Genomic DNA, 4,912 nt, shown 5'->3' with positions numbered 1-4,912 from the left:
TGACTAGATGAATGATATTACTACTTGGAATTGCCTGAGGAGAGCGTATATTTCAAATGGTGCACTTAGTGTTGACTTACGGATGCTTCATTGGTATTGCGGTACTTGCCTGCTTGATCGACTGCTGATATTCAGATTTTTCTATATGGCACGGAAGAATCATAGAAGTATTCCCGTGGGATGATCGTGTATGAGAAACGTGTTAGACATTCGGGCGGTAGAGTTGGGATCAGATATAGTGATTCGTGTATTCTACGGATTTGGAGACCGAGAAGTTCTCAGAAGTAGATTGTTTCGTGGTTGTGGACTGTGAAGATGTGGCCAAAGCTAGCCAGATGATATATGTTATGGTTAGGTCATTGTGGACTTTCGGAGGATTATTTATCTATTTATGGATGACCAGAGTGATTTGGGTCCCATTGGTAGGCCCAACGAGGATGTGTATTCTACACCGGGTCGGATTGGTCGACTCTGTATTGCTATTATTGGGGGATGTGCCATTCGATTAGAGTTGAGTTTATTTATGTTCTGATATGATCTATGTGTTACTCCTCTATCCTATGAGAGGTTGTGATTTGTTGGTTATAAGCACACATGGTGCGGTTCTGTTTGGGTCTTGTAGGGGATTTGAGAGAGATGGTTATTAGGGTGTCGAATTGTCAATTGCGCCTTGGTTATGTTCTCTTCGGACTGTGGTATATTGTGCTATTTTCTTCTCCGTAGTTATGGTCATTCACTTCGTGTATTTGATGTTGAATTGCGTGTAGTTGTTAATTTTGAGTATGGTGGCTTGAGGTATTTCATATGGACTCGTGTTTCGATGGGGTCATGCATTGCAGCTGGGTTATGTCGGGATATGATCCTTTGTGTTAGATTCGTGTGTCTTGGTTCTACTATGTAAGATGGGTTTGTAGCATTGTGGTTGTGGTGGTACTTGTTGAACTTGCGGGATAGTTCTCTCATTTGAGTCATTTTCCATGGTTGAGTACATTTGGGTTGTTGCTTATTGGTGCACGGATTGCGTGGGTTATGGTTTTAGGTTGTATTGATGTGGCATGTCACTAGAGTGGTTGTGTGATGAGATGAGGTCATCAAACCTAGAATGGGTGCAATTGGATTTGTTTACGGTATATTTAGAAGGATAATGCCATTGATCGGCTTATAAATTGGCTATAGTTCTTGTCGAAGGAGAGGGATCTCCATGACTTGTTGATCTGATATGTAGTTATGAGTTTCTGCGTGCTTCTTTCATCATTGGCAGTGTACAAATTGCGAACAACCCACAAGGGTGGTATGATTGAAACATAGTTTGAATAGGGGCACAAGTCTAACGAGGTATTGTTTGATATGAGGCTTATTACCGGTACCGGGTTTGCTTCGAGCAGTTATTGTGGTCGAAAATTATTGCTATGAGTATTTGAGTTATGAGGTATATCATGTGATTGCATCTTGGGATATGGTTATGGTTTGATACAGCTTTTTCAGACTTATACAGTGTGTTCATGCGAGATTCGGATCATGTAGGGAATTTCGGATGTTGGAAATTGGGTTCCAAAGTTTATTGGCTAAGGTTGGATTAAGGATCTTCAGTTTGGTAGTGTCGTCAGGTTTATATGAATTAGGATAACATGGGATCACCCCCAGGTATGTACATGGTAAGGTTACACGGCGATATCATGGCTTTGGAACGACTCTTGGCACATTCGAGGATGAACGTATGTTTAAGTGGGGGGATGTAACCACCCGACCGGTCGTTTTGAGCTTTTGCACTTCGCTCGGTAGTTTAAGGGCATGAGTAGCTCTGTACGATTTATTATGACTTGTGTGAATCGTCAGTTTTGGTTTTCAAGTTATTTGGAATTGATTTAGAAGAATTAATTTCATCGTTGAAGCTTTAAGTTGGAAGAGTTGACCAAGTTTGACTTTTGTAAATTTGACCCCGGCACGGAGTATTGATGGTTCCGTTAGGTCCGAATGGTGATTTTGGACTCAGGATTATGCCCGTACTTGCATTTGGATTTCCTAGAAGGATTCGACACCAATTGGCGAAAGTTGGAAATTTGAAGGTATGGAAAGTTTATAAGTTTGACCGGAAGTTGACTTTGTGGATATCGGATACGGATTGTGGTTCTGGGAATTGGAATAACTTCGTTATGTCATTTGGGACTTGTGTGTAAAATTTGAGTTCATTCTGAGTTGATTTGTTATGTTTCGACGCTAGTTTTGGAAGTTGAAAGTTCAAAGTTCATTTAAGTTTTATTTGAGGTGCGATTAGTTGTTTCGATGGTGTTATGAGTGATTTGAGGCCTCGAGTAGGTCCGTGTTATGTCAGGGAACTTGTTGTTATACTCGGACGGGGTCCCGAGAGGCTAGGGTGAATTTCGGACGTGGTTCTGATCAGTTTTCATCTTGCTGCATTGTTGAAGATTTGCTGGTACTGGTATGCCACATCTGTGGACTCTTGGTCGTAGAAGCGACTTCGCAGATGTGGGATGTCCATCGTAGAAGCAAGAAAAGGCTGGGTGAGGAAGACCGCAGAAGCGGAGAATTAGGCGCAGATGCGAGTGAGCGCGTGCGACGAATTGGAGCGCAGGCGCGAAGGTGTTCGTAGAAGTGGAGTCTTGCTACCGCAGGTGCAAGGGGAGCTGGACCAAGATGGTTTCGCAGAAGCAGAGCATTTTACCGCAGAAGCAGGGGTCACAGATGCGACAGTGTGACCGCATGTGTAGAATTTCTGGGTAAAAGCTATAAAATCGGGGTTTTTGGTTCTTATATCATATTTTGATATTGGGGGGGTCGGGGTGAAGCGATTTTGGAGGCATATTTCATCACAAAGATTGGAATAAGTGTTTTATACTCGATTTTGATTATATTTTGTGATTCTATCTTCGTTTTTGGTAGTTGGATTATAAATTTTAAAGAGAAATTGGGGGTTTTAGCCTAAAGTTTCATAGAGTGAGTTTTTGAGTTTTGAACATCGATTCGGAGTCGAATTTGGGTGAAACTAGTATGGTTGGACTCGTAATTGAATGGGTTGTTGGATTTTATGAGTTTTGTCGAGTTTCGAGGCGCGGGCCCGAATTGGACTTTTGGGTTGATTTTGGGCTTTTGATTTAAGATTCGACCTTTATCGATTAGGTTTATTTCTTTTGGCAGTATTTGATGTATTTGTGTTGATTTGGACTAGTTTCGAGCCGTTCGGAGGTCGGTACGCGCGAGATGGCATTTTGGAGCATCGTTTGGCTTGTTCGAGATAACACTTCTAAACTTGGTGTTGGGGGTGTGAACCCCTGAATATACGTGATATGTGTTTAGGTGTTGAGGTGACGCACATGCTAGGTGACGAGCGTGTAGGCATGTACCGTGTGAATTGTGACTCGGTTATTTCTATGGCACTATGTAGTTACCTAATCCTGTTTATATCCATGAGATTTCTACGTGTTAGAGTAATTGAGCTGTGATCCATGTTTACAACCATATTTAGGCTATATACTGATTCCGTTCCCACTGATTTCATATTTGCTGTGGAGTTATTTGCTTAAACTCAGTTACATACTCAGTCATACTAATTCATTTGCATATCATATCTCAGTCTCTGTTGCTATTTATTGATACATCATATCATCATTTTTGGGATGATTTTCATGACATTGTGAGCCCGAGAGACTAGAGAGATTGATGACTGAGTGGGGCTGAGGTCCTGTTTGTGAGTGATATTTATGGGAGCGGGCTGCACACCGCAGCATGTTATTATGATTTATGCCATGATTGGCTTATTATAGTTCTTGGGATGAAGGAGCCCCTCCAGAGTCTGCACACCCACAGTGAGCACATGTACCTATTGAGTGCGAGTGCCGAGCGATTGGGAGGATTGAGTATTTGTGAGGACTTAGTGATTGGGAGGAATGAGTGGATTGATACTCTGAGGGTATGCATATGGTTGTTCACTATGTTGTATCACATTTGACATGCGCACTTGACATGTAGGCATAGAGATGCATTTTTCTCATGATGTACGGTATCACGTCATTCATGACTTCTCATACACATTGACATGTAGGCATAGTGATGTACTTTCCTTATGCCATTTGATAATGAAACATTTACCTGTGGAAAAGTTTTGGAAAAAAAAATCACATATTTACAAACTTACTCATGTTATAGAGCTTTCGGTAAAAGATTTGGCTTTTACTATTATACTTGAAAAACATGCCTATTTTTCTGGAATTTTGAACGAGCTGGGTACTATATCTCTGAGTTACTTCTTTTAGCATTTTAGGTATGAAGTTATGAAATGTCGTTGTCTATTGGTGTGGGACTCCGATCTTTGTTCTAACTCGTCACTACTTTCAACATAAGGTTAGGTTATTATGTATTGAGTTCATGGGGTCGGTTGTACTCATACTACACTGATGTTGATGTGCACGGCGGGAGCTGGATTTGAAGATGTACCTGTGTTCCGGTCATATCTGCCTTTCAATCATGGTAGCTTTAGAATTTTAATCTGTTCATGTATATTTCAGACAAATGATGTACTTTATTTCATACCAGTTTTTTAAATTCTAAATCTTAGAAGCTCATGATTTGTACTACAAGTCCTTGGGAAATGTATTAAGTTTCAGTTATTTTATAATTTATTTGTCTCAATAAATCTCATTAAATTGGATAGTTGTTAATTGGCTTACCTAAGGGTGTCACGACCCGAAATTTCCACCTTTGGGACCGTGATGGTGCCTAACATTTTACCTGCTAGGCAAGACAACGTAAGAATAAATTTTATCAATTTTTAACAGTTCAGTTGAAATGATAATAAATCAACCAAATATCTGGAATAAATATGAAATTGAAATTTTCTACAATCCCAAAACCGGTAGTACAAGTCACAAGCTCTATAGAGTTTACTAGAAAATCT

The sequence above is a fragment of the Nicotiana tomentosiformis genome, chromosome 2 (assembly GCF_000390325.3).
Source record: "Nicotiana tomentosiformis chromosome 2, ASM39032v3, whole genome shotgun sequence".
Lineage (NCBI taxonomy): Eukaryota > Viridiplantae > Streptophyta > Magnoliopsida > Solanales > Solanaceae > Nicotiana > Nicotiana tomentosiformis.
This window is presented reverse-complemented; position numbering follows the sequence as displayed.